At 45.0% G+C, this 21729-nt stretch overlaps 1 long non-coding RNA gene across 1 annotated transcript; it reads left to right on the top strand.

Moving 5' to 3' along the window:
* The first annotated feature begins 413 nt into the window (after positions 1–413).
* On the top strand, positions 414–21060 carry LOC118498344. The gene is made up of 3 exons (XR_004900842.1): positions 414–423; positions 2619–2625; positions 20955–21060. It is a non-coding gene; the product is annotated as an uncharacterized LOC118498344 (long non-coding RNA).
* The last annotated feature ends 669 nt before the right edge of the window (positions 21061–21729 follow it).

Here is a 21729-nt window from a genome sequence, read left to right as displayed (position 1 = left end):
GTCTCCAAAATGTTGCACCTAGTGAGTTAATTACCATCCTGTCCCGAGCTCCTTATAGTTCAGATATAAAGAAAGCATAGAAATAGCCCCATTGACTGTAGATCTCATGTGCATCAGGTGGTCAATTATTTGATACCATAGGATGTTTACAGTCACCTCATGTTCAAGTCTTATTATAGTTTTTTTTTTTTTTTTCATACAAACAGGAGGACACAGGCCTTATAGGAAATCCCCCAGCTTCCTCTGCACCTGTTCCTAAGGCAGAAGCTCTGATGTAATAAGTCCCTCATGTACGCTGCTGTGCAGCCTGTGCAGTGCAGGAGAGGGCCCCATCTGGGTTCACAGGGCATGGGCATCTCAGTGTCTGTAGTCCAAAAGTAGAGGCAGAGACCTTACTTAAGAGTGCTCCCTCATGGACACCTTGTGCTTTGACATCTCTGGAAAAAGAACTGTCCTTTCTAAACCCCAAAGACTCTTCAGGGAACCACATAGACAGGGTTCTTTGAAGCCACCAGGGAGCTCCTTCCTTGGAGCTTTCAGATGCATTGACTCAGCCAACTCCCCTGAGTCCTGAAGCTCTCAGGAGCTTTGGGGACTTGTGATGTCCTCAGGTTCCTGTACTTTCAGGTCCCATCTGAGTATCCCTGCATTTGATATGAATCCCATTGCCCATCTCTTGCTCAATAAATCACACACATACTGTGGTAATATACATGGCACTGAACCCCAAATCTCCCTTCTCCAGACTTCCTAGCGCATACACAGACCCCCATATTCAGTTGAACCTGGTGAGTGACCTGCTTTGACAACAGACCAAAAGGAAATATGATTGATGTGAACAGTGGAGAGCACTTGCCCTTGTGGTTTCCTGTTCTCCCAGCACCTGGAACCTGAAGAGTTCACAGTGTGAAGATTTCTGGTTTGTCCTTGGGAGGGTAAGACCCAGGGGGCCCTTGTCCAGTCACTGTAGCCAAGTCTGACCCAACATTTGGGAGAGATCTCACTGACCCACAGCCACAGGTCCTCATTCTGAGAGCACTCAGCCAGGAGACACTAAGGAAAGACCATGGGGAACACCGGATGGGGATTTCCCTTGTAGCAGAAACAAGGGGTGTTTAAAGAAGAGGGAGCACAGGAAATTGTCCCTGTCTGGTCAGAGTCCCTGTGGTACAGTGATCGAGCTGCTTTTAACTTCCTCCTTCAGAGTCCTGGGCAGCCCATGAAGTTCAGCTCTTTTTTCTTTGTACAGGGAGGGGTGTGTCTGGGATCACAACTTTTGTATTTCTCTAAGTCTCTCACAGTGAACTACATGGAGGTGTCTGTATGCACACTGACAGTGCTGTGAATCATTTCTTTAGATGGAGCTTTTGCCTTTCACAGATGCATAAAAATACGTCACCTGATTTTAGATTCTTTCCAATAAAACCTACCCCCTCCAGCTTACTTTTTTGAGCCTATAGCATGGAGTCAGTATAAAGTCAGTTCATGTAAATCTACAACGTTTAGAGAAGAATCTTAGAGACACTGAGACATAGGAAAATTTGCAAGGACACAGCCCAGACCTAGGCACATCCCTGCTTAAAAATAAGGCTTAATCCTAGGTCCAAAAATGATGCTGGTCCAACTCCACCCCCACACTCAAAACCTTCCTATCATCACGAGGGTGGGATGCAGCTGGAAAAGCAGGAGCAGAGAAATGGTCTGTAGGGAGGACAGAAGGAGCTTACCTCACCCCAAGGAGGGAGTTCAATAAAGAAGTCCTGGGAAAATTGAAATTTCTAGAACTAATAGCAGAGCTAAACTTCTGCCAAGGTCTTCATGGTGACCAAATTCTCCAGAAGAAGCCCTGGCTGATTCACAGAGACACCCACAGTGAAGGTCTAGCTGGAGAATGGCGGGGGCGGGGGGCTCCTGTTCTAGCTGAGTTAGTTAATCATGAGTGTAAGTTAATGGCCCACAACACAGCACAAAAGGACACTTGTGGCTACTGTCCTTTCTGGCAGCTCTGGTTGCAGTAGAAAGTGTGGGAATAACAAAGAGCAAGATCGGGTCCTAATGGGCATACTTCTTAATGGCATTCCCATGGGACACAGGTATCGAGACTGTCCGACACTGGATTTAAAACAACTCTGATTACTTCTTACAACTGAATAGGACATTGTGGGAAGACCTCAGAATCAAAGGTAACCGAGGGTAAGTGATGGAAACCAAAATAAATAATCAAATAAAGAAAATGACAACAACACTGATCCAGAAATGGATTAATCTGCCCACAGGCTCACAAGCAGATCCCTAGTCATCAGGGACTCCAGATCAAAGCCCCAGGAGGAAATCACCTCACCCATGGCAGGATGGTTACTGTAAAAGGACAGAAAATGAAAGTGAAACAGGTCAAGTGTTGCTGAGCATGTGTGGAAAGGGGGCCCTTGCACACTCTGGATGGTAGAATCAAATTGTGCTGCCACATGGAAAACAGGATGTAGGTTCTACCTCTCCTCAAAATTTGAATCCCTGCACGATTGAGCCATGCAGCTTCCAGGTGTTCATTCAGTAATAAACACCAGGACTTGGAAGAGGTACTTGCACTACCCTGTTCACTGCAGCATGATTCACGGCAGTTAATATGTAAAAACCACCTCAGTGTCCATCAGTGGGTGAGTGGATGAAGATGGGCTATACACTTACAGCAGAGTATTAGTCAGAGTCAAAGCAGAGGGAATCCTGCCACAAACCACAATGCAGTTGAAACTAGGTGATACTATGTCTGTGAAATAAAACTGCAATGGAAAGGAAGATATTGCATGAGTCCACTTATACTACTAATTTAAGTTAGATTTTATTCCAGCCACATGTGAAGGCCTCAACACCTGGTGTGGTGAAAGGTGACTGTAGGAGATGGGAGATCAGTGGAGTGCCAGGTGCCCTGGAGTCCTGTGCTGGTGGTAGAGACCTGAGAATGGAGGCACCTGGAGGGGACAGCTGCTATCAGGACATCAGGCCTGGTGGTCAATACTGTGCATTAAACGGAACCCAAAGGTGTGTGCTTCCTTGTGTGGAGCCATTCATCCATCAGGGCCCTTCTGACAATGAGGGGACTGCTATTTGGCTCAGAGTACAGCTCCCCACCCAGGAAAGGGAGGAAGGAACAGAAAGTCTCACCAATCACTGTCATCCTGGGGTGGCCTAGTGAGATTTGTTTTCTCTGATCCAGCTCCTTCCATTCTGAGTGATCACTGAGATCACCTGTGTTGATGTCTTTATCACCTGAATGTTATTTACATTGCTGAGTAGAATTCCATTTGTGGATGTTCCCCAGTTGGTTTATTTATTTATTTTTTTAAAATTTGACTTATTTATTTTAGAGAGAAGGGAAGGGAGTGAGAAAGAGAGGGAGAGAAATATCCCATGAGAGAGACACATAAATCAGTTATTTCTCATATCTCCCCAACTGGGAACCTGACCTGTAATCCAAGCATTTGTCCTGACAGGGAATCAAACCAGTGACCTTTCAGTTTGCAGGCTGGGGCTCAATCCACTGAAACACACCAGCAAGGGCTCCAGTTAGCTCATTTTAAAATAACATGACATTTGAGATGTTTGTAACTTCTAACACAAAGAGGCTGCAATATTTGCATATACTTTTGTGTGAACATAGAGTTTATTGTTCTGGAGAAAACACTCTAGGCAGATCTACAAGATGCATGCTAAGTATATATTTAATATCATAAGAAATTAATTATTTTTTGTCAAGAAAGGATAACAGGACACAGGGGCTTGGTGAAGGAGATGTCTTCAGTACCTGCTGACATATTTCCTGCAAATAGACCGTGCTAACTCTCTGTTTATTGTCTTCAGTGAGAATATGAAAAATTAGATTCACAGTGAAGAATAATGAAGTGTCCCTGGATGCAGCTGAGAGCTCTGAGAGAAAACCCCTGCTCCCAAGAGGAAGCCCCTTCCTTCCTGCCCAGGCCCACACCTGCCCCTGGGTTTGTTATCAGTGGTCTGTGGAACCTGAGAGTCCCCTTGAAGCATAACACGTCTGTCCCCCACAGGGAAGTTTGTATCTGGTCTGAGACTGACTTCCTTTCACTGTGTCACTTGCACAGTAATACACGGCTGTGTCCTCAGCTCTCAGGCTGCTCAGCTCCATGTAGGCTGTGTTTATGGACATATCTGCAGTTATGGTGACTCTGCCCTGGAACTTTTGCGCATAGTTTGTTTGAATATTTTCAGGGTCAATTCTTCCTATCCACTCAAGCCCTTGTCCTGGGGACTGGTGAAACCAGCCCACATAGTAATCTGTGAAGCTGTATCCAGAATCCTTGCAGGAAACATTCACTGAGGCCCCAGGCTTTCTCACCTCAGCCCAAGACTGCACCAGATGCACCTGGGGGTTGACACCTGTGGAGAAGAGACAGAAGTGGAGGTAAATACCCCTCAACCATTCCAGGTCCCCTTCTTAACTCAGGTACTGGAGATCCTCTTACCTGTAGTCACTGCCACCAGCTCCAGCTCCAGTCCATGGTGAGGGGCTGTGTGGTAGGACTTCTGTAGGGGAGGCTGTGGCTGTGGGTGATGCTCTTAGCCCACAGACTGACCCATATTTAATCTAGAGTATATCTTCTAATTTCCATATTCACGAGGCAGAGTTTTTCATAGCTGAAAACTTGACTCCACTTGAAAGAAGGTAAAGGACACAAGGGTCATGCTCACAAGGAATCAGAGTGTCTAAGTGCTAATCAGTGCTGGAATGTATGTCTCCCCTTTCAAGTCCCTGAACTCACTACACATGTAGCTCCTCCACTGAGGAACAAACCCCCACAGGACAATAGTCTCATTGAGATCCCACCTTTGAGTGACACAGAGACAACCTGGACTGGTTCTGGACTTTAATGCCTGAATGTCTTATTCCTGGGTCAGTTTATCTTCAAATTGCTGTACCTAGTTTGTCAATAAATCCATCACTATGTCTAGTTCCTTAAATTCCACATCTAAAAAATGTCTTAGAAATACCCACTTTGCCTGTGGTTCTCTATTCTTATCAAATTTTGTAAATAGGATATTTACAGTTATCTCTTGTCCAACACTCATTTTATATATTTTATGAACAGGAAGACCCAGACCCTCAGAAGAAATCCCTTCCAAGATACCTCTGCACCTGGTCCTGTGGTAACAGCCCTGGATTTGTTGGTCCCATGTGCCTTTAGCTATCCAGCACCTGCCCTGAACAGAATGGTCCCACCTGGGCTCACAGGGCATGGGCATCTCAGCGTCTCTGATGCTTAAAAAATGTGTGTGCAGTGTATGAAGAAGACACTGTGATGGATCAAACATGTCAAAAGTGCTTTGTTAAGTTTCATCATGGAGATTTCTCACTGAAAGATACTCCATGATTGGGTATACTAGTGGAAATTGATAGTGATGAGGTTGACACATTAGATGAGAACAATCAGTTATTTATACCACGTAGGTGATAAAATTATTGGTGAAAATGAAAAAGAAGACTTTTTGACCAACCTACCAATTTGAAAATTAACCCATCATGTTTACTCAGCCATACAAAAATATTTCTATTTGTGACAACATGGATGGATGTAGAGGGTATTATGTTGATTGACATAAGTGTGGCAGATATACAGAAGTACACCATGATCTCACTCATATGTGGAATCTAAAGAACAGAGTAAATAAACAAGCAGAATAAAAACAGACACATAGGCCCTGGGAACAGACTAGAGATTTCTAGGGGGGGGAGATATTTGGGAGCCTGGGTGAAAAATGTAAGTGGATAAAGAAGTACAAATCAGTGGTTATGGATTAAACCAGTGATATAAAATACTGCACAGTCAATAATGTTGCAAATACTATGTATGGTGCCAGGTGGGCACTGGATGCATAGGGCAATCACATCACAAATTGTATAAATGTCTCATTATTTTGCTGTAGGCTAGAAGCTCATATAAAATAATATATAGAATGTCAACAGGAATTCAAAATTAGAAAAAGAAAATTATCCCAAATTCCAGGTAGGCTAAGGAAAGTGTGTGGGTCACAGTGTGACAGGCAGGAGGCATGGCTGAATTCAGGACTGTGCTCACACATGTCATCATTATTGGAAAAATTTGGAAAATGCTCCCAGTTTATTAGAGACTCCCATTGAGAATAATGGCCTAGTACTATTCTCTGGGGGATCATAACTCAGTAAACAACCTGGGGGCTGTTAACCAGGACTTATTATAATAATCTGACTTGCTGAAGGGCCTTCCCTATTCCTTCCAGAGATTCAACTCTAAATGGCAAATGCTTCATATCCCCTTGGGGTGTGTGTTGTCAGCCTTGGCATCCACAGAAAGCTGTGTGGGTCCCTCTGCCTCTTTGTGGTGGTGTCACCTACACTTGGTGCTGTCAGCATGATGCCAAGTCTATGACTGTCACAACTGGGGGTCTCTCTTCTCTGGTGTTGGCTTCATACACCTCTGGTGCCTGCCATCAAACAGGCACATGTCCTGCTGCTGACCAGCTTGGACACAGCTGTGTGGTGCTGTGTTGAGTGTTGGGTCCGGCAGAGCCTCTGGTTAGATTCAGTCTGTGTGGGTTAGAGGTTTGACGATTCATTGGAATTGAGCACGAAAGTGTCTGGGAAAGACTTTTCCATTTGTCCTTGTGGGAAAGTTGTCTGTCTTTACAATATACATTTCTAACTCAGATAACTCAGAGATGAGCACAGAATCAGGAATTCAGAGAGGCTGCCTGAGGGGAACTGTTACGGGAAAAGGAAACATCACAGGAAACCAGCACAAATCTCCTGCAACTGTTCCTGTATTCAGAGACTCTCAAGGCCCCCTGATGGTCACAGCCTGGCCTGTTGGCAGGTTTCTCTCTGGCCTCACACTAAGTCCCACTCTCTGAGTGTATCACACAGTGATACACAGCTGTGCCCTCAGCTCTCAGGATGTTCATTTTCAGAGAGGCAGTGCTCTTAGAATACTCTCTTGAGATGGTGAAACTGCCTTTCAGAGATGTGACATACTCTGTTGTATGAGTGTTAGCTTTGTTTCTTATAACACCTATTCACCCCAGTCTTTTCAGAGGCCAGTGGATCCAGGTTGTATAATAGTCACTGAATGTAAACCCAGAGCCTTTTCAGGAGCGTTTCAGAGACCCACAGGCTGTCTCAGCCCCTCCCCCCTAGACTCCACCATTGCCACTCACACTGGACATCTACAGGCAAGTTATTCCCTTTAGGAGTGGCAGAGTACACAAAAAATCAAATCCCCAGATTCTTTATAATGTTACCATGTAAAAGCAGCAGAGCAAGTGCCCATCTCAGCTAAAACTTCACTATGCTTCTCCTGTGTTAACTGCAGCAGTGGATGCAAACTGCAGAGCCCTGGGGCCTTGAGCTGCTCTCCCAGAAGTGCAGGGAGAGAGGTGAGGCTGGGTTTATCAGCACATGGGGCACCTCATTTGCACTTGCCCCTCCCATAATGGACAGAGAAGTGAAGAATCTTGGTTAGGACCCCCACTCAACTCAAAGGGACAAGCATCATTGCTGAGATAGTGGAAACTTTATAAGAGGCTGATTAGTCTGAGTCCTTTAGGCTTATCATTGTTGATAATTTCTGCCATCAGTTTAATGCAATGCAATTTACAGTGATATTACACATGCACAGTGTGTCAGGCTATTCAGCTCAGAACAAATTCTCTGTCTGACTTTGTCCATGTGTTGACATGCAGAGAGAAGTTCCTCCCCATCATTTTCCTTCCAGGTCTGAGGGCAGTGGGCACTACAAGGGCTACTCTTTGTGCTTTCAACACAGAATCTGTGCCTAATGTTCATCTGTACACTCAGAGTCCATCAGTTTTGAGAAAGAAAGTGGGGAGAAGGAACAAACAAATGTTGAACACTTTAACTGGCTGGGCATACTCTGCACTTAAGCTGTTATCCTGCTGTTCCCAATGGCTTACCAACTGTCACGCCAAGTGACTGAGGTGCTCACAGCACAAGAATTATTCACCTGTGAGGGATTACTATGATTCTAATACTACACTGTCATTAATATATACAAACTCAGGGAAGTTTGAAAAGTGACATTCTTAATTGAAATGATCAAACCTAACTGAACCCTCAAATCCCCTTGACTAAAGCTCCTCCTGAGTGGTGTTAATGTCCACACCTTCAAGGACATTAGCCATGTCCCTGTGATGTGGTGACTGGGAAGACCATGCCTTTATAGATCTTACCTCCAGTGAAACCTGGTCCTGGCTCCATACTGATGTGGTACATAACAAAAAGGTTCATTCATTATGCACTCTTCTAATGCTTCCTTATTATTATGTGTGTTTAGGAGACTCCCATAGCCTTCAACCAGGATTTTTTGTCTGTGGAAGAAAATGCCAAAGAGAATATGCCCTTGAAAATGACTGGGAAGACACCCATGCTGTACATTCCACAACAAATACAGCATTGGATTTCCATGGAGTCAGCCCTTGTGCTCATGTCACACTGGCATGCTATTCACTTCTGGGTGCTGTAACAAAGTACCATGGAACAGGTCATTGGACAACAGGAATTGATTTCTCACAGATATGTAGGTGGCAAATCCAAGAATTGATATTGGCAGTTTTGATGAATGGTGAGAATCTGCTTCATAGGTGGCTGTTTGCTTTGATCTGAGAGGATGGAAGGGAAGGCAGATTCCTTAGTCCTCTGTGGCAAAAGCCCTAATTTTGCTGATGAGAGACCCACCCCAGGACCATCACTTGTGTTAAGGCCACACATGTCATGAATCTCAAATTTTAATATGTGAGTTTTTGAGTGACAAAATAGCCACCCATAGCAACACCAAATAATCAAATGATGACCCCTTCTGCTTGGAAGGATTCTTTAGCAAACATCCTCAAACTGAGCATCCCCATTATCCTGTGAAAGCTTCTCATATTTGCATGCAGAAAGGGGATGCAAGTCATTCAGAACAAGCTGATGACCTTGTAAGAGTGAACATGTCCCACCTTAGAGTTTGAACTAAGATGCCTATAGAATTTATTGCTATTTCCCTTATTGCTTACCTGTAACCATTATTACCACTTTCAAGGGTCCAAATTTGTTTTCTACCCATGGTTGTTTGTTGCCCTGTGTTCTCACTTATGACCCCTACGTGTTCAGTGAAATAAGTAGTCAGGGTCTAGTTTTTGATGTTTGATGCTGACATGTTAGAGCTCACCCATCTCTCTTCTCCTGTGCACAGGTGTGAAATCTGTAGAGAAAGTGGTGATTCTATAGTCTGATGCAGGTGGGAGATTAAAACCATAAAAATCCCTCCTGTGGACAGGACCTTCTTCAAACTTGTCACAGATGAACAATAAGGAGGCCCTGAATGGGCCTCCTTACCTGACATGACTCACTCACTCCTGACTTTCTGAAAAACCTGCACTGCTCTCAACAGGCTCCTTCATGAAGTGGAAAACTTTTTTCATAGCCCTTCTATGTGTGTGACATCATCAGCCTGGGCATCCATACCAAGCTATGGTAGGGGTCACTCTACATGTGCAACTGCTATTGGCGTCATGAACATGGGGTAAAGTCAATGACCATCACCTCTGGTGTCCATTGTCCATCAGACACATGTCCTAATGCTAGGTGACTTGGACTCTGAGCTGTGTTGGGCCTGGGCTGCACTAATGGGTCCAGTGGAATGTCTTGTTGTATTTAGCTGATGGGAACCATGAAGTTTTGATGATTTATTGATGATTCGTTAGCATAAGGCTAAGCAAATGTATTTGACTCTCTGACTTTGGAGCATATGAGAATATTGGCCTCCTGTGAAAACAAGTCTCTGCAATTCAGACACTGAAGAGATCACCACAGAATCATGAAGGTTGATAGGATTTCAGAGCGAAACTACTGTGTGGAGTCAAAGGCACACCTCCCAGGAAACCAACAGTTAACCTGCATCTGCAGCTGCTCCCTAACTGTGTCCTGTGCTCAGTGTGCCCTGATAACCCCCTGTTGTACTGAGCATCCTCTGCAGTTCAGTCCCTTTTGTCTCCCTCAGGGAGGTTTGTGTCTGGGCTCATACTGACTTCCCTCTCTGTGCCTCTCACACAGCAATACAGGGCCATGCCCTCAGTTCTCAAGCTGTTTATTTGCACACGGAGCTTGTTCTGGGCATTGTCTTTGGAGATGGTGAATCTACCCTTCACAGAGTTGGCATAGTATGTACTACCACCACTACTGCTAATTACTGAGACCCACCCCAGCCCCTTCCTGGGAGGCTGGTGGACCCAGATCATTAATTATTTACTGAAGGTGAATACAGAGGTCACACAGGAGAGTCTCAGAGACCCCCATGCTGCACCAAGCCTCCTCCAGACTCCAACAGCTACACCTCACACTGAACTCCTGAAAACACAAAGATATCAGGTCAGGAAATTGTCACCCATCCAGTATTTCCCTCAGTCCTATACATTCACATACTCAATATTTCTCATTCTCCACAAATTACCTTCTGGAATCACAACAAGGAAAATTCAACTGATCCCAAACTCCATGGTGAGAGGTATGTGTTCTGTCCTGAGCAGGAACTGGAGACACCTGGGAATCTGGGTCTGGGCTCCTGTCTCAGAGCTGCAGGGTCAGGACGGGGCTGCTTTTCATGAGCAGAGGGGCCCTATTTGCATGTCCTCCTACTATATAAGGATCTCTCTCATTGGACGGCCACATGAAGGACATGGTTTCAAAATGTGGCATTTCCAATCATGCATGTCTGTTAAGAATTACCCTCCCCCAGTCTTGCCCAATTTGGATCAGTTGGTCAGAGTGTTGTCCTGTAGCCAAGAGGATGTAGTTTTGATCCTATATTTGAGTGCATGTGATTCCTAGTCTGAGCATGTATGGGAAGCCACCAATCAATCTCTTTCTCTCTCCTATTTTTCTTTCTATAAAAGCAATGAAAAATGTCATCCGATGAAGAAAAAGTAGGAATGAAAACAAAATAATTGCTTCCAACATTTAGTTCTGTGCCCTCTCCTATGATCCAGCTGAACCAGGATATGGGAAGACAACCTAGGAGAGTAAAATGGCATAAGTGGAGAGGGATTTAAAATGAGAGATGCCTTTGAGAGCGCCCAGTAATGAACTCACCAAGAGAATCCAACCTTCATGGCCAGAGGAGGCTCATGTTCAGCAGACAAGAATTTTCTCCTGAAACAATTTCCCCTACAAAGGGATCAGAGTATGAACTAAAAACAGTGTGACCATAGAGCACATGGACCCAGTGTTGGAGGAGGTGGCTCCTCTGTGTGGATCACTGGGAGACAGAAGCATGAACTCTACAGAGAAACAGACAGTGCTCCCTGATCATGTTTCTTCAGTGGAGTTCAGTGCTTAATGTCTGACAGCTTAACTGTCTCATTTTTTTTCTAGACTCTGTAGTGAAACCAGGTACCAATGCTAGAGACACAGAAGAAACTCAGTCGTGACCAGATCTGCTTAGGAGATGATGTAGGTAGAGATTGGGGAGTATATATGTTTAAAATTCGGTAATTTCATTATGGGAAACCTTGATGCAAGTCCTTAATACAAAATGAGAGTTAAGTAACATGTCACTGATAAGAATGTTATGTTCTTTATTCATTCATTAAAGGATAAAAAATCATTCAAGTAAGCTCCCATTACTGAAGCTGGTGGATTTAACTTGATATAAACAGTTTATCCTTGGAGGTTCGGCCTTAGGTTCACCATCAGGACCTGTGTTTGTGCACATGTGACATAGCTGTAATCAGAGAGCAGGGCATGAAGTAGGTTTGGGCCCCCTGGTGTGTCAATGGTTAATTTCAGAAGAACCACCCACTCCCTATCATGGTACCTATCCACATATGCATTGGAGCCTTGGTAGTGCTACCTCCATAGCCACACATGATGAGCACACACTGAACTTGAACCCAGTGTTATCAATGTGTGAACTTGAACCCAGTGTTAGCAATGTGTGCCAATGTGTAAATGGCAAAAGGAACTCCATCCATGGGGACACATTAGCATGAATGGTGAGTGAAGCTCATCTGAACTGACACACCTACAGGACTGTCATTCCTCTGTGCTGTGATTTTCCTAATTGTTTTATCAGTTTGATTTCTCACCATTTTTTCTGAAAGAGCCACACATAACATCTGGACTTGGTCAGATAATAAAACACTCACTTGAAAATGTGTCCATGTTCCAGGTTCCAGGTGAGGCCCACACACCTGTGTGGTGCATCTTGCAGGTAGGTGTCATGACTAAATTCCAAGACTGGACTCACAGTTGTTTAGTCTATGTCAAGGGGATTCGTTTCAAACCTTCAATTTATTCAAGTCTCTCATTGAGAACCTGAACCTGATAGCATTTATTGATGGATCACACATCAATATTAAATCTGGAGGTTGGTGACCAGGACTAGGGTAATTGCAGAACCTTAGTAAGTATCCATTCCTCCACTTGATGTAAAATAAGACCAGGCTTCAGAGGGCACTGAAGATCCCAGGTCTTGTCAATCAGGATGAGAACAGGAAGCAAACAGAGGTCTGAGGAGCAGTGTATGAGTTCTATTCTTTGCCACAAAGTGGGTTCTCTCATCTGTGAGAAACCCCATCACACGCACAACTGAGGACTCTGGAAGCACTCACCCATCCTGGGGAATGGAATAATGTGAGGGTGGAACTCAGTGAAAAAGCTAGTATGGAAGCTAAGATAATGCTGTAGTAACTCATTGTGCGGATGAGCAGACTTAACCAGGGTAAGTATCCCATTTGAGCCCTAGAAGGATATATGGAAAGAAATCCAAAACAGTTGCTGTGAAAGGTCAATGTTCAACTCATGATTTTAGTTAAAAAATAATGGAAGACTTTATAGTTGTTCATCTTACTCAAATATTTGATATCACAAGAAAGGTATTTTTGGAATCAGATAATTTCAAACAAATCCTGTTAAACCCCTCTATTAAACTGTGCATGTGGGATAGACACACGGGTTTTATCTGCAATCAATGCTGCAGTGATAACTTCCAAAGACAGAGGAGGTTGTTTCCTGCACCTGTGTTACCAGAGACAGAAACTCCTCAGCAGCTGTGAAGGTAAGACCTGTCCAGAGACCAGGCCTCAAGGGGCCTTTAAACCATTTAGATGATTTCATCCAGCTTCACTGTCCATGGGGAGTGAATATGTTGCATTTCTTGTGCAGGTGTTTCTTTGATGCCTAGGGGTCATCCCCTGACAAACCTGACTGCCTGTTCAGTTGATAGAAGCTGCTTGAGCTTGCATTTTCCCACTTGTTCATTCAGGGAGGGAGATGCTCACAGTAGAGCATGATCACAAAACAGTTCTGTGCAGTGTGGCCAGGGCTCCTACACTCATGGTCACAACCACTCACAATCTCTGCAAAGGCTGAAAAAGCATTTTTACATAAAACTTATTTAAAGCCTCAGAAACCCTGAACACTTGAGTCCCAAACTCCTCCCACTACCACTGGTGACCTGTTGTTCTCTTCCCAGGACACATCAGTTGTCCTCTGTGACATGGGAACTAGAAGAACCATGTAGTCAGTGACGTTCACTCACAGCTGCCCTCCACCCTACTGCATTTAGACAGGAAAATCATGAAAACGGTCCCTATTTTATTCCACTTTCTGAATCTGGTTAGATTCAGCTGAGGTGGGTCAAGATGTTTGATGTGTCATTTGAACTGAGCACAGGAGTGTCTGAAAGAGACTCTTCATATTGTTCATGTGAGAGTGTTGCCTTTGCAGCATATATTTCTGACTCAGAGACTTCAGTGGTGAGCACATAATCAGGAACCCAGAGACGATTTCTGAGGGAAACTGTGAAAGGGGTAGAAACCAGAAGAAAACTGGCCCAAAACTTCAGGTGCACCTGCTGCTGGGATGGCACTCAGGTACCCAGAGCACCACTTAGTGGTTGAAGCTCCTCCCACAGGTAGGTTCCTGTCTGGGCTCACTCTAACTTCTCTTGACCATGTGTCTTGCAAGTAATACACAGCCGTGTCCTCAACTCTCAGGCTTCCCAGCTCCACATTTGCTCTGCTCATGGCTGTGTCTGTGGTCATGGTGACTGCCCTGGGACCTCTGTGCATAGATCACAGCACTCTATTGAGGATAAACTTGGCCCATCCACACTGCTCTTTTCCTTGGGCCTGCCGCACCCAGTGCATAGCATACATGGTGAAGGTGTATCCAGAAGCCTCACAAGAGACCTTCACTGAGGCACCAGGTGTCCTCAATTCAGCACCCACCTGTACCAATTGAACCTGAGCATGGACATTTATGAAGAGCCTTCAGGAGTGGGAACAAATAGATGTTCACTGACCCTGCTCCACTCCTCCACTCAAGAACTAGGAAGCCCCTTACCTCTGGCAAGTGCCATCAGGAGGAGGACTGTCCAGACCCAGTTCATGGTGAGGGGCTGTACCCCAGAACTTCTGTAAGGGACGGTGTCTGTGAATGATGCTCAGGGAACAGAGAGATGCACATTTAAGCTAGTGTACCTCTTCTCATTTGCATATGTATGGGGTAGAGTGTTTCATACCTGAAGACTTGGCCCCACCTGAGAGAAGGTTGAGGACACAGGGGCAATAATCCAGGGGACTCTGAGGGTCCAAGTCCTACACAGTGTTGTAGGATATGAGTCCCCTGGCAGATCTCTGAGCTCTGTGCTGATACAGCTCCTCCCCCCCCTCGAGCAACAAACTCCTGCAGGGCATGCTTGTCATTGTGCACCCACATTTGAGAGACATGGAGACATCCTGGACCAATTCTGGGTTTCAATGTCTGAATGTCTTATTCCTGAATCAGCCTGTCTCCTAAATTTTTCACCAAGTGAGTTAATAAAACCAACCCTCAATGTAATGCCCTGACTTCCAGAAACTTCCTTAGGAACACTGGGTTCTTTAATTCTCTGGGCACAGAGAACTGACTTTACAAAACCCCAGTGACTCTGTAGGAAACGTCATAGCCAGGGCTCTGTGAAGCCACCAGGAAGCTTCTTCCCTGTACCTGCCAGATGCACTGACACAGCCAACAACCCTGACCCGTGAAACTCTTGGGGGATTTTTGGGACCTCTGCCATCCTCAGTTTCTTCTGGTGGAATGTACCACCTGAGTATCCCTGCATGTGGCCTAAAACCCACTGTAATTTTACTGCTAAATGAATGAAAAACACTCTTCATGCACTGGCTGGTGTAGCTCAGTGGATTGAGCACGGGCTGTGAACCAAAATGCCTCATGTTCGATTCCCAGTCAGGGTACATGCATGGGTTGCAGGCCCTGACCCCCCAGCAACCGCACATTGATCTCTCTCTCTCTCTCTCTCTCTCTCTCTCCCTCTCCCTCTCCCTCTCCCTCTCCCTCTTTCTCTCCCTCCCTCCCTTCCTTCTTTATAAATAAAAAAAATCTTAAAACAGAACACTCTTCATGATGATTTTCTTGGTAATGCACACCAGATCTTTCTTTTCTGCTGTACCTATACCTTGGGCAGTGCCCTCAGGGGATTTAGGTCATGGTGTGTCTTTCTAGGTGAGATCATCTCTGTGCCTGATACCCAAGATTTGTCTATGCTTGGTGCTCCATCCATATGGTTATCTCCCCTTCTGACCTTATACTCCATGGACCTCAGACTCCATATCCCACGTGGAGAATGGAGACAGACTCACTGCTCACTGACCCACATCCTCACCTCTCAGTCCCTGCAGGAATCACAATCTCCTCCTGAACCTGTTCAGGATTCTTGTTCAGCCCTCCTGGACGTCTCCACACTGAGCAAGGCATCATGGGTGATAATTCAGACACCACTGGCCATTACTCAGACTCCCTTTCAAAGGTATTCTCTAGGTTCAGTCATGGAGCAGCAATGGTGATGTTCCTCATGTGGTCTCCACATCCTCCAAATCCAGCTGTCCAGCAAACACTGAGTTCTTCCTTAGTTCTGGGGACAGGAAAGAACATCTCTTTCAGTTTTCACTGTTTGGTGAATGTCACAGGTGGCTCCTATGGAAGAGAACCCTGAGAACATTCCTATTTTTAGGACCATGGATCAGTGGTGGATTAACAAGGATGTGTCAGTTATGTGCCCACTACATTATTTGAGTCACTGCATATATACCCTCTACATCCATCTTTTTTCATAATGTATTATAACATTGGAACCTGCATCAAGCAAGCATTCTTTCTAAGCAAATGCCCACAGTAATCTTACTGCTAGAATTAATCTGTATGATTTCAATAAATACTCATGAAGACACGTTGCAGCTGGTTATTGTACAATACCAAGATGGAGAAAAAATTTTAAAAATCAATCACCGAGGATCCTAATCCTGTGCCATGTGATCAGCTTTGACTGGTGAAGCTGTCTCAGTGAGCTCTGACAGCACACAGTTCTTCTCTATTCATCCTCAGGGGTCTTCCCTGAGTCTACATGAGCCTCAGAGGTTTTCCATGGGCCTCACTGGTTAGAGAACAGGGAATGTCAGGTAATAGCTTTTCAAATTTTAATAGGACATGAATTAATGTGATTCTCCTGTTTGTTTACTGATGACAGATTGAATTTACATTTATATGGAATTGATGCTCATAGTACAGACTGAAAATGTCTCAAAGCCTATGAGCTGTGGTTTCAGTCAGCCGACCCAGGAGAGCTGTTGCTGTCACTCAGCCTGGTCTATAGGCTGACAACCAAGGTGCCCAGGGCAGAAGAAATGATGTGTACCAGCTCTAGAATCTAGCACATAGACAGGAAGGGGTTAATTTCCCTCAAGGGTTTGTTTCAGTCAGGACCTTAGTGGAATAAAGGGTGTCCATTCTCACTGGGGCAAACAATCTGCTTTTCTCAGCCACCATTTCCAAGGTAAGTTCACCTGGAAACACACTGGACAACCCCATGAATAACTATTAGCCAAATGTTAGACAACTGTTGATCTAGTCAAACTAACACAAAACTGACAATCACAATAGAGCTACTTAGGGGAAGAGTCCCAAGGCAGAGATAATATGCACCTGTCCAATGCATGCAGATAGAGGTGAACCAAGCACTTTAGACTCATTGTGGTGGTTCCTTTCTTAGATACCTACGTGTTGAATGTCAGGTGGAGAGGAAGCTCCCTGTCAGAGATGAAACAAAACCTTAATTAGCCTCCCTGTGCCCTGTTCCTGCAGAACCTGCGGGCCCTGAGCGCCCCCTGGTGTTTCAAGAACCACCTACAAGGAGGTTTTTGCCTGGGCTCACACTGACTTCCCCTCACTGTGTCTCTAGCACAGTAATACAGAGCAGAGTCCTGGGCTCTCAGGCTGTTCATTTGCAGATAGGCAGTGCTTTGGGAGTCGTCTCTTGAGATGGTGAATCTGCCTTTCACAGATGCAGCATATTCTGTTGTGTGACTGTTAGCTTTGTTTCTAATAAACCCTACCCACTCCAGTCCCTTTCCTGGTGCCTGGCGGATCCAGTGGATGTAGTAGTCACTGAACGTGAATCCAGAACCTTTGCAAGACAGTCTTAGAGACCCTCCAGGCTGCCTCAGGTCCCCACCAGACTCCACCAACTGCACCTCACATCGGACACCTGCAGACAAGAGAAATTCATTAGTACTGGACACACACACACACACACACACAATTCCCCAGTTTCTGTGCAACATTACCATGTAAAAGCATCAGGACAAGTGCCCAGCTCAGCTCCAACTTCATGGTGCTTCTTCTGGGTTAACTGCAGCAGTGAATGCAAACCTTACAGACTCAGGGGCTTGAGCTGCTCTCCCTGAGGTGCAGGGACAGCAACTTGTCTCAGTTTATCTCTAAGTGGAGATGCCCATTTGCATGAACTCCTCCCCTTGGTGTCAAATAAGTCAAGTGCCTTGGTGATGGTCCCCACTTCACTAAAGGGAAAAACACACTCACTGTGACAGTGGAGAGTTTTATGACAGGCTAGTTAGTCTGTGTGCTATAGAGTTATTGTCGTTGTTGCTAATTTCTACCATTGGTCAGTTTAAAACAATTTAACTCACAGTGATATTCTACATGCACAGTGTGCCATACAATTCAGCTCAAAACAAATCCTTTGTATGACAATTGTCCATGTTTTGATATGCAGAGTGAGGTTCATCGCCATCATCAGCCTCCCTGGCTGAGGGCAGTGGGCACTGCAAGGTCTGCTCTCTTCTTCTTTCAAGACAGAATCCGTACCCATTGTGCATCTGTGCACTGAGAGTCCATCATTGTGGAGAAAGAGAGTGGGAAGAAGGAACCAACACATGTAGAGTGTTTTAACTACCCTGGGCACACTCCGGGCTCAGGCTCTTCACCTACCTCCAGCCAATTGCTTAACAAGTGTCACATCAAATGACTGAGGTGCACACAGCACACTAATAATTATTCATGTAGGTGTTACTAAAATCTAAATTCCATGCTGTCATTATCACATACAATCTCTGGGATGTTTGAAAAATGGCATGCTTAGTTAAAATCATTAAACTTACATAAACCCACAGTCCCACTTGGTCAAGGCTACACCCAGGTGGCATTCATGCCCAATCTTCAAGTGCACAGCAGTCATGTCCCTGTTACCTGGTGACTGGAAGAAACATGCATTTTACCCCCAGTGAAATGTGGACCTTCCTCCATGCTGATGTCATCAGTGCTGAAAGTGTTCATGGACTACACCCATTTCTAACGCTGCCTTCCCACTACCTCTGTTTAACAACCTCCCATGACCTTCAACCAGGGAATGTCTCCTGTAAAAGAAAACACTAGGGGAAAACTGCCCTAAAACCTCTCTGGAGGGAAAACAATTCTGTGATTTTTACAACACATATGGTAGCTAAATTCCAGGGAGCCAACCCTTCTGTTCATGTTACACTGCAGTCCTAATCCATTTTGGGTGCTGTAACAAATTAAAATAGATGGGACCATTGGCCAATTATGTACATTAATTTATCATGAATATGACAGCAGGGATTCCAATAATACAACCCAGCAAATTTGACCACTTCTAAGAATTCACTCCTAGGGGACTTTTGTTTGCTGTAGTCTCAGAGGGTGGATAAAGAAAAGGAACTCCCTCAGTCCTTTGTTATAAAGGCCCTAATCCCATTCATGAGAGCTGCACCTGAAGATGGAAGCTCATCCCAAGGCTCCACCTCCTAACACAGCCACAAGTGCCTCAGGTTCTATTGTGTTGATATTTGAGAGACACGGATAGAAGCCCAGAACAAGAAGGAATGGGTCAAATCAGGATTCCAACCTGTTGGAAGACTACTCCAGCAGATCTCTGCAAACTGAGTATCCCCATGAACCTATTTATGGAAGCTTCTCATCTTTGGGAGTAGAAAGGGGACCCAAGCCCATTAGAAAAAAACAAAGAAACAAAAAAAAACAAAAACTGAAGGCCTCGCAGGATGGGCAGTTTCCACCCTAGACCTTAAACTAAGACATTCATGTAAGTTATCATGTTCCCTTTATTGCTTACATATAGGCCATTATTCTCATTTTCTAGGGAATAAAATGTTTGTCTACCCATAAGGAAAGGTTAGCTCTATGTTCTCCCTCGTGTTTCCTAGGTGTTCAGTGGAATAAGTAATCGAGGTGTAGTATTTCATGTTTGATGCTGGCATGTTATGATTCACCCTTCTCTCTCCTCCTGTGAACACCATGGAGGAAATGTGTACAGAAAGTTGGGATTCACAGTAGATTGACACAGGTGGGGGATTGAACCCACACAAGACCCTCTCATGAGCAGGACCCTCCTCAACTTTGTCACAGATGAACAATAAGAACCAGAACCAAACTACTTACCAGGAGTGAACCAGCCATTTCTGAGTTGCTGAAGCCAGCCCTGCTCTAAATGGGATTCACAGTGAAGTGACATTTTGAATGTTTCTCTGTGTGTGTGAACTCATAAGCCTGGGCATCTGTACCAAGGTACAGTGGGGACACTCTACCTTGGTGTGATGTCAACTGCTATTTGTGTAATGAACCTGGATTCCAGTCAATGACCATCACTCTCAGGGGCCTTTGTCCTCTGCACTGGGCTCACACACATCTGGTGTCTGCTGTAAGCATGAATGTGTCTTGATGCTGGCCAACTTGGACTCTGACCTGTGTGGGGCTCGGCTTCAGTGATGGGTCCAGCATAGTCTCTGGTTGTAGTCAGCTGATGTGGGTCAGAACAACTGATTATTTATTAGGGCAGGGGTAAGTAAAAATATGTGGCTCATTGTCTTGGTAAATGTGAGAAAGTTTTTCTCCTGTTATTGCATACCTCTGTAACTCAGATATTTAAGAGGTCAGCACTGAATCATGAGGGAAGGGAGGCTCCCAGAGGGAAACTGTTGTGTGGTAAGTTAACCCCACACCTCCAGAAAAACAGAGCTTAACATACAGCGGTGATCCTGGGGTGACCCTGTATTCAAAGTGCCCACAGCGCCCCCTACAGTTCAGCTCTCTCTTCTCCTGGAGGAAGGTTTGTGCCTTGGCTCACACTGTCTTGCCCTCGCAGTGTTTCTTGCTCAATAATGCAAGGCCCTGTCCTGGGCTCCCAGGCTGTTCATTTTCAGGTATAGATCGTTCTGTATGTGGAGTCTGGAGATGGTTACTTTGCCCTTCACAGAGTTGTCATATTAGGCTGTACCACCATTACTATTAATGACAGAGACCCACTATAGCCCCTTCCCTGGAGCCTGGCTGGACCAGGGCCTATTGTAGATACTGAAGGTGAATCTAGAGACCATGTAGGAGAGTCTCAGACACCTCTCAGGCTGCACTGAACCTCCTCTACAATCCACCAGCTGCATTTCTCACTAGACACCTGCAAACCCAAAGATGTCAGGTCAGAAGAGTCACTGGTCCACTGTTTCTCACAGTCAGATCCACTCATACACTCAATGTCCCTAATTCTCCACAAATTAACTGTTTTAAGAGTAACAAGGAAAACCCAGCTGAGCCCAAACTCCATGGTGAGTGGTCTGTGTTCTGCCCTTAGCATGGAATGGGAACACCTGAGAATCTAGGCTGAGATCCTGTCCCAGAGCTGCAGGGTCAGGAATGGGCTGCTTTTCATGAGCAGATGGGCCCTATTTGCCTGCCATCTACTGTATAGTGATACCTGGGCCTGGACAGTGACATGAAGGGCATGATCCCAGAGTGTGACCTGCCTAAGGATTCATGTCTGTTTAGAATTTCTCCTCACATCTGACCCTGTCCATCCCCACTGACTCAAGTGCTCCAGGAAGTCCCATGATCTGCAATAGTGCATTTTCTTAAAAAGAGGAATTTAACATGAGAGATATATTTGAACATTGCCAGTAATATACACACCAAGAGAAATTAACTCTCATAACTAGAGGGAGAATTAAAAGCTCAGGAGTTTTGTGTTCAGGTGACGGGAATTTTCATCTTACCATGTTTCCTTTACAAAGCAGAGTGTAAGCTAAGAATGGAGTGCGACCCTAGGGCACATTGACGAAGTGTTGGAGGAGGTGGGATACCTGTGTGGGTCATTTGGAGACAGAAGCAAGGACTCTACAGAGAAGCAGACAGTTTTCCCAGGTCGTTTTCCTTCAGTGAATGTTGGTGCTCAATCTTCGGCAGCCTCACTGCCTCATTTAATTTTATTCTGTAGACTCTGGAAAATCCAGGTTCAAACACTGGGGACATGGAAGAAACTCAGTTATGACTATGCCTGCTTAGGTTTG

This window comes from Phyllostomus discolor, chromosome 15, assembly GCF_004126475.2.
Source record: "Phyllostomus discolor isolate MPI-MPIP mPhyDis1 chromosome 15, mPhyDis1.pri.v3, whole genome shotgun sequence".
In the NCBI taxonomy this organism is placed as follows: Eukaryota; Metazoa; Chordata; class Mammalia; order Chiroptera; family Phyllostomidae; genus Phyllostomus; species Phyllostomus discolor.
This window is presented reverse-complemented; position numbering and strand designations above follow the sequence as displayed.